The 9,003-nt window shown below is 59.2% G+C and overlaps 1 long non-coding RNA gene across 1 annotated transcript; it reads right to left on the reverse strand.

Annotated features, from left to right (window-relative positions):
- Positions 1 to 1,064: 1,064 nt before the first annotated feature.
- On the reverse strand, positions 1,065 to 9,003 carry LOC143765258 (uncharacterized). The gene is made up of 3 exons (XR_013213350.1): positions 8,920 to 9,003; positions 1,978 to 2,274; positions 1,065 to 1,827 (listed from the first exon to the last, which is right to left on the reverse strand). It is a non-coding gene; the product is annotated as an uncharacterized LOC143765258 (long non-coding RNA).

The following is a 9,003-nucleotide window of genomic DNA, read 5'->3' on the forward strand; positions in this document are numbered from 1 at the left end:
AATATAACACGAAAAAAAAAAATTAATCTCAAAATCAATGGGATGTTGAAGCATTCCAGAGTTATTACTATATAAAGTGACACTGGTCAGATTTTAAAAAATTGGCCACGCCACAAAGGGGCTAAGAGCTTGTACATGTGAACACGGTTTCAAAAGTGGTTTACCTGTCTCAGGCAGGTTTCACACCAGCGTTCGGCAGCCTTCTTCCTCCATTAAGCCCCACCCACTGCTGCGCCTCTTCCTTCAGCTCCGCCTAAGTCTGCATGCGTCCCCTATCTAACATTGGGTACACAGGCATGCCTCATTTTGAAGATGCGCTGAACTGCGTCGAACGCAACATGTTGCATTTTATTGCAGTCGGCGCAGCGTTGAAACAACGCATGCGGAGGCATCCGCTTGGCCTGCGTACCCAATATTAAAGATAGGGTATGCAGGACGCATGCAGACGTAGGCGGAACTGAATGAAGAGTTGTGGCAGTGAGCAGGGCTAAGGCTACTTTCACACTAGTCAGTCGGTACGGGCAGTCGCAAACCGTCGGCCCGACGGACAGTGTGTTTTATGTAGAACAACGTGGGCAGCGGAGGCAGTTTTACAACGCATCCGGGGCCTATTGTGAGTTCCGGGGAGGAGGGGGCGGATTTTCGGCCACGCATGCGCGGTCGAAAATGGCGGACTCGACGCACAAAAAAGTTACATGGAACTTTTTTTGTGCCGACGGTCCGCCAAAACACGACGCATCTGTCGCATGATGGATGCGACGTGTGGCAATCCGTCCCAATGTGTTGCTAATGAAAGTCTATGGAGAAAAAACGCATCATGCAGGCAACTTTGCAGGATGCGTTTTTTCTCCAAAATGACGCATTGAGACGTACAGCAAGCGACGTTAGTGTGAAAGTAGCCTTAACGGAGGAAGAAGGCTGCCATCCGCAGCCCTGCCGAACGCTGGTGTGAAACCAGCCTAAGGCTGTTATTATAGCACCTTACATGTGTTACACAGATACATCATGGGCTTGTCCTGCCCTACACATGAAATGAAAGACGAAAATACAATGTGGAGACTTCATCAGAGCAATGTTTTATTTACATTCAGAACTGGTTTAAGAGGAACAAATTACCATTTCCCACAGAAATCTCAGACTTTTACTTATAGAAATACTGGATAAATATCATTTTACCATTAGATATAGAAACATTTCCAATTTTATAAAACTGCATTTTTTTGCATTGAATAACTTTATGCCTTTGCTTGTTTCATTTTATGCATTTCTAAAGTATTGTAAAACTGTAGTATGCTGTTGGTGCATGCGGGTTGGACTGTCGGTTTGGTATGTGGCTCTGTTCCCCCCAGGCCTGCCTCCAATGTCTGAGGTTTCGGTGTCCCAGACCAGAGATCGTAATACCGGCCTTGAATTGTGAAGGACACGGCAGCCGACCCTGAGAAACATCCAAGGTGGGAACGCCCCATCATGTCGAAGAGAGTCTGCTAGATCCAGGCCTAGCAGACCAGTGCTGGTGGGTTCATGGATGCCAGGAGGGGGTTGGCCTAAAGGAAGGTCTCATCTTTTCCTGGCGGGTCGGAGAGTTGTCCCGTCGGTTTTTTGGACAGAACATTTCCAAAACAACCAAAATTGAACAGCAGATCTCTTGGGAGGCAGACTTTAGTCCTCTGTTGCAGAAGCGAAGTACTCTTAAACTGATAGGTGCAGAGTAGGACACACTAGAAAGTTGGTGTGCATGATTGTTCAGGGCACTGGCGGTGTGGACCGGTCACCAGAGAAGGCCTTGACCGAAGCCTGGATATTTTAAGAGCAGGGTCACAGGAGCCTCTGGAAAACATGGAGGCTGCATGAATAGGAAGGTTTCCCCAGAAGATGTCCATATTGCTCAGGGGCAAACTAGGACATACTTGTCCTGTCCTTTCCATTTTTTTTTTATTTTTTTTTAAAGTAGCCCCCTCACTGCCTGGTAGGGTATACCTGTCCTGAAGGTCACACATCATTCTTCACAGACCGATGATGAAGATGGGCATGGAATAACCTGGACGCAGACCTTTCGGCGGCTGGCACATAACGGATTAGTCTTCCCTCCCTACTCTATCTGGCTCTGGGGGGGCCAGAGGGTAGGGGGATTCGTGGCATGGACCGTCCTCTGGGGAACCACAAACACTTTTGATGTGTTAGGGCCTTGCCTCGTAGACCACAGATGATATGGTAGTGACAATTCTAGGTGGGAGATTAGAGTGACAATTCCACTGTCGCCCTCAAAAGCCGTATCTGAAAAAAAAAAAAAAAAAAAAAAAAAGAAAAAGGAAAATCGTTAATAAAAACCCCCCCCCAAAACCTAAGTCAGAACTGAGCTGGGTGGTCCAGACCCATGTCTGCCTCCTACTGACATTAAGCTAAAAAGGATTAGCTTCGTGCCAGTTGGTGGTGTGGCCTACTCTACAGGGAAATACCTTTTTTTTTTGCATAGCAGCATAAGCAGCATACACTCATATTTTTTTTGTGTACCCCAATGAAGCATTAGCCCCCCCCCCCCCACATCAACCAGATGGCCACACAGCATAACCTCGCTCCCCCAGTCAGGAACATCCACCTCACATTAACCAGCGGACCCCACAGGATAAATCCAAAGCCCACCAGACATTCCCTCCCCTCAAGCGTAAATCCAAATATGGCGCCCCCTGCCCCAACCATAAATCCCATCAGACACCCCCTCCAATCGAACGCCACCCCAGCTTAAACTCTCATCGGACGTCCAACCCCCACAAACCCCCATCGGACGTCCAACCCCCATCGGACGTCCAACCCCCACAAACCACCATCGGACGTCCAACCCCCACCGGACGCGGAACCCCCCACCCAGCAAACCCCCAGATGCAGACCCCCCACCCAGCACAAACCCCCATCACACGTGGACCCTACCCTCCCGAGCACAAACCCCCATCGGACGTGGACCCCCCCACCCAGCACACACCCCCTTCGGACGTCCAACCCCCACAAACCCCCATCGGACATCCAACACCCATCGGACGTGGACCCCCCCCATCCAGCACACACCCCCTTCGATGTCCACCCCCCACCCAGCTTAAACCCTCTTCAGCCCCCCCCCCCAAACCCAACCCATAAGCAGGTCGCCCCCAATAAAAGGGATCCCCCAGTAAGCAGCAGGTCACCCCCCAATAAAAGGGTTCCATCTGTAAGCAGCAGGTCATCCCCAAATCCCACCACGGGATCCCCCCAATAGCCAGCAGCAGGTCGCCTCCCCACATTCCACGACAAGCAGGTCGCCTCCCCACATTCAACGACAAGCAGGTCGCCTCCCCACATTCCACGACAAGCAGGTCGCCTCCCCACATTCCACGACAAGCAGGTCGCCTCCCCACATTCAACGACAAGCAGGTCGCCTCCCCACATTCAACGACAAGCAGGTCGCCTCCCCACATTCAACGACAAGCAGGTCGCCTCCCCACATTCAACGACAAGCAGGTCGCCTCCCCACATTCAACGACAAGCAGGTCGCCTCCCCACATTCAACGACAAGCAGGTCGCCCTCAAATCTCACCACAGGGGTCCCCCAAATAGCCTGCAGCAGGTCACCCCTCACATGCAGGTCGCCTCCCCACATCCCACCACAAGCAGGTCACCCCCGCATCCCACCACAGGGGTCCCCCAATAGCTTGCAGCAGGTCTCCCCCCACATCCACCACAAGGGTCCCCCCAAATAGACAGCAGGTCACGCCCTCCCAAAACCCGACCACAAGCATGTCTCCCTCATACCCCATCACCAGGGTCTCCCCAATAGCCAGCAGCAGGTCGCCCCCACTAAAAGGGGTCCACCCCGTAAGCAGCACGTCACCTCCAAACCCCACCACAGGGGTCCCCAACAATAGCCAGCAGGTCACCCCCAAACCCCACCACAGGGGCCCATCAATAGCCATCAGCAGGTCACCCCTCCACAAGCAGGTCGCCCCCACTAAAAGGGGTCCCGCAACAAGCAGGTCGCCTCCCCAAACCCAACCATAAGCAGGTCACCCTCACTAAAAGGGGTCCCCCGCATGCAGGTCGCCCCCAAATCACACCACAGGGGTCACTCCAATAGCCAGCAGCAGGTCTCCCACCCCAAACAAGTCTCCCCATAAGCAGGTCACCCCTAAATCCCACCACAGGGGTCCCCCCAATTGCCAGCAGCAGGTCCCCCCCCCACAAGCAGGTCACCCCCCCACTAAAATGGGTCACCCCCAATTGCATGCAGCAGGTCGCCCCCCCCCCACAAGCAGGTCAGGGGTCCCCCAATAGCCTGCAGCCCCCCTCACAAAAGCAGGTTGCCTACCACAGAAGTCCACCACAACAGCCAGCAGCAGTCCCCCCCCACAAAATCCCACAATAGCAAGCAGCAGCAGGTCCCCCCAAAAGCCCACCACAGGGGTCCCCCACAATAGCCAGCAGCAGCGGAGCCTCCCAAAATCCCACCGCAGGAGTCCCCCACAATAGCCAGCAGCAGCAGAGCCCCCCAAAATCCCACCGCAGGGGTCCCCCACAATAGCCAGCAGCAGCGGAGCCCCTCAAAATCCCACAGCAGGGATCCCCCACAATAGCCAGCAGCAGCGGAGCCCACCAAAATCCCACCACAGGGGTCCCCCACAATAGCCAGCAGCAGCGGAGCCCACCAAAACCCCACCACAGGGGTCCCCCACAATAGCCAGCAGCAGCGGAGCCCACCAAAACCCCACCACAGGGGTCCCCCCACAATAGCCAGCAGCAGCGGAGCCCACCAAAACCCCACCACAGGGGTCCCCCCACAATAGCCAGCAGCAGCGGAGCCTCCCAAAATCCCACCGCAGGGGTCCCCCACAATAGCCAGCAGCAGCCGAGCCCCCCAAAATCCCACAGCAGGGGTCCCCCACAATAGCCAGCAGCAGTGGAGCCCCCCCAAATCCCACCACCGGGATCCCCCACAATAGCCAGCAGCAGCGGAGCCCACCAAAATCCCACCACAGGGGTCCCCCACAATAGCCAGCAGCAGCGGAGCCTCCCAAAAGCCCACCACAGGGGTCCCCCACAATAGCCAGCAGCAGCCGAGCCCCCCAAAATCCCACCGCAGGGGTCCCCCACAATAGCCAGCAGCAGCGGAGCCCCCCCAAATCCCACCGCAGGGATCCCCCACAATTGCCAGCAGCAGCGGAGCCCACCAAAATCTCACCACAGGGGTCCCCCACAATAGCCAGCAGCAGCGGAGCCTCCCAAAAGCCCACCGCAGGGGTCCCCCACAATAGCCAGCAGCAGCGGAGCCTCCCAAAATCCCACCGCAGGGGTCCCCCACAATAGCCAGCAGCAGCCGAGCCCCCCAAAATCCCACAGCAGGGGTCCCCCACAATAGCCAGCAGCAGCGGAGCCCCCCCCAAATCCCACCACCGGGATCCCCCACAATAGCCAGCAGCAGCGGAGCCCCCCAAAATCCCACCACAGGGGTCCCCCACAATAGCCAGAAGCAGCGGAGCCCCCCAAAATCCCACCGCAGGGATCCCCCAAAATAGCCAGCAGCAGCGGAGCCCACCAAAATCCCACCGCAGGGGTCCCCCACAATAGCCAGCAGCAGCGGAGCCTCCCAAAATCCCACCGCAGGGGTCCCCCACAATAGCCAGCAGCAGCGGAGCCCCCCCAAATCCCACCGCAGGGATCCCCCACAATAGCCAGCAGCAGCGGAGCCCACCAAAATCCCACCACAGGGGTCCCCCACAATAGCCAGCAGCAGCGGAGCCTCCCAAAATCCCACCGCAGGGATCCCCCACAATAGCCAGCAGCAGCGGAGCCCCCCAAAATACCACCGCAGGGGTCCCCCACAATAGCCAGCAGCAGCGGAGCCTCCCAAAATACCACCGCAGCGGTCCCCCACAATAGCCAGCAACAGCCGAGCCCCCCAAAATCCCACCACAGGGGTCCCCCACAATAGCCAGCAGCAGCGGAGCCCCCCAAAATCCCACCGCAGGGGTCCCCCACAATAACCAGCAGCAGCCGAGCCCCCCCAAATCCCACCGCAGGGGTCCCCCACAATAGCCAGCAGCAGCGGAGCCCCCCCAAATCCCACCGCAGGGATCCCCCACAATAGCCAGCAGCAGCAGAGCCCCCCAAAATCCCACCACAGGGGTCCCCCACAATAGCCAGCAGCAGCGGAGCCCCCCAAAATCCCACCGCAGGGATCCCCCACAATAGCCAGCAGCAGCGGAGCCCCCCAAAATCCCACCACAGGGGTCCCCCACAATAGCCAGCAGCAGCGGAGCCTCCCAAAAGCCCACCGCAGGGGTCCCCCACAATCGCCAGCAGCAGCCGAGCCCCCCAAAATCCCACCGCAGGGGTCCCCCACAATAGCCAGCAGCAGCGGAGCCCCCCCAAATCCCACCGCAGGGATCCCCCACAATAGCCAGCAGCAGCGGAGCCCACCAAAATCCCACCGCAGGGGTCCCCCACAATAGCCAGCAGCAGCGGAGCCTCCCAAAATCCCACCGCAGGGGTCCCCCACAATAGCCAGCAGCAGCCGAGCCCCCCAAAATCCCACAGCAGGGGTCCCCCACAATAGCCAGCAGCAGCGGAGCCCCCCAAAATCCCACCACAGGGGTCCCCCACAATAGCCAGAAGCAGCGGAGCCTCCCAAAATCCCACCGCAGGGATCCCCCACAATAGCCAGCAGCAGCGGAGCCCACCAAAATCCCACCGCAGGGGTCCCCCACAATAGCCAGCAGCAGCGGAGCCTCCCAAAATTCCACCGCAGGGGTCCCCCACAATAGCCAGCAGCAGTGGAGCCCCCCCAAATCCCACCGCAGGGATCCCCCACAATAGCCAGCAGCAGTGGAGCCCACCAAAATCCCACCACAGGGGTCCCCCACAATAGCCAGCAGCAGCGGAGCCTCCCAAAATCCCACCGCAGGGATCCCCCACAATAGCCAGCAGCAGCGGAGCCCCCCAAAATACCACCGCAGCGGTCCCCCACAATAGCCAGCAACAGCCGAGCCCCCCAAAATCCCACAGCAGGGGTCCCCCACAATAGCCAGCAGCAGCCGAGCCCCCCCAAATCCCACCACCGGGATCCCCCACAATAGCCAGCAGCAGCGGAGCCCACCAAAATCTCACCACAGGGGTCCCCCACAATAGCCAGCAGCAGCGGAGCCCCCCAAAATCCCACCACAGGGGTCCCCCACAATAGCCAGCAGCAGCGGAGCCCCCCCAAATCCCACCACCGGGATCCCCCACAATAGCCAGCAGCAGCGGAGCCCACCAAAATCCCACCACAGGGGTCCCCCACAATAGCCAGCAGCAGCGGAGCCCCCCAAAATCTCACCACAGGGGTCCCCCACAATAACCAGCAGCAGCCGAGCCCCCCCAAATCCCACCGCAGGGGTCCCCCACAATAGCCAGCAGCAGCGGAGCCCCCCCAAATCCCACCGCAGGGATCCCCCACAATAGCCAGCAGCAGCAGAGCCCCCCAAAATCCCACCGCAGGGGTCCCCCACAATAGCCAGCAGCAGCGGAGCCCCCCAAAATCCCACCGCAGGGATCCCCCACAATAGCCAGCAGCAGCGGAGCCCCCCAAAATCCCACCACAGGGGTCCCCCACAATAGCCAGCAGCAGCGGAGCCTCCCAAAAGCCCACCGCAGGGGTCCCCCACAATCGCCAGCAGCAGCCGAGCCCCCCAAAATCCCACCGCAGGGGTCCCCCACAATAGCCAGCAGCAGCGGAGCCCCCCCAAATCCCACCGCAGGGATCCCCCACAATAGCCAGCAGCAGCGGAGCCCACCAAAATCCCACCGCAGGGGTCCCCCACAATAGCCAGCAGCAGCGGAGCCTCCCAAAATCCCACCGCAGGGGTCCCCCACAATAGCCAGCAGCAGCCGAGCCCCCCAAAATCCCACAGCAGGGGTCCCCCACAATAGCCAGCAGCAGCGGAGCCCCCCAAAATCCCACCACAGGGGTCCCCCACAATAGCCAGAAGCAGCGGAGCCTCCCAAAATCCCACCGCAGGGATCCCCCACAATAGCCAGCAGCAGCGGAGCCCACCAAAATCCCACCGCAGGGGTCCCCCACAATAGCCAGCAGCAGCGGAGCCTCCCAAAATTCCACCGCAGGGGTCCCCCACAATAGCCAGCAGCAGTGGAGCCCCCCCAAATCCCACCGCAGGGATCCCCCACAATAGCCAGCAGCAGTGGAGCCCACCAAAATCCCACCACAGGGGTCCCCCACAATAGCCAGCAACAGCCGAGCCCCCCAAAATCCCACAGCAGGGGTCCCCCACAATAGCCAGCAGCAGCCGAGCCCCCCCAAATCCCACCACCGGGATCCCCCACATCCCACCACCGGGATCCCCCACAATAGCCAGCAGCAGCGGAGCCCACCAAAATCTCACCACAGGGGTCCCCCACAATAGCCAGCAGCAGCGGAGCCCCCCAAAATCCCACCACAGGGGTCCCCCACAATAGCCAGCAGCAGCGGAGCCCACCAAAATCCCACCACAGGGGTCCCCCACAATAGCCAGCAGCAGCGGAGCCCCCCAAAATCTCACCACAGGGGTCCCCCACAATAACCAGCAGCAGCCGAGCCCCCCCAAATCCCACCGCAGGGGTCCCCCACAATAGCCAGCAGCAGCGGAGCCCCCCAAATCCCACCGCAGGGGTCCCCCACAGTAGCCAGCAGCAGCGGAGCCCCCCCAAATCCCACCGCAGGGATCCCCCACAATAGCCAGCAGCAGCGGAGCCCCCCAAAATCCCACCGCAGGGGTCCCCCACAATAGCCAGCAGCAGCGGAGCCCCCCAAAATCCCACCACGGGTCACTCCCCACACAGACAAGTAGGTCGACCACCACAGGGCCTCCCCCCAATAGCGAATAGCGATCGGCAAGTAGCATTTTTCACCCTGAAACCACTGACCTCCATGGCGTCCACAAGCTGTCATGCTGCTTTCCTTTGCCGCCTTGGAGAACACGCCGCCCTCTCGGTAGGACACGCCCCCGG

The sequence above is a fragment of the Ranitomeya variabilis genome, chromosome 4 (assembly GCF_051348905.1).
Source record: "Ranitomeya variabilis isolate aRanVar5 chromosome 4, aRanVar5.hap1, whole genome shotgun sequence".
NCBI classification, from domain to species: Eukaryota; Metazoa; Chordata; class Amphibia; order Anura; family Dendrobatidae; genus Ranitomeya; species Ranitomeya variabilis.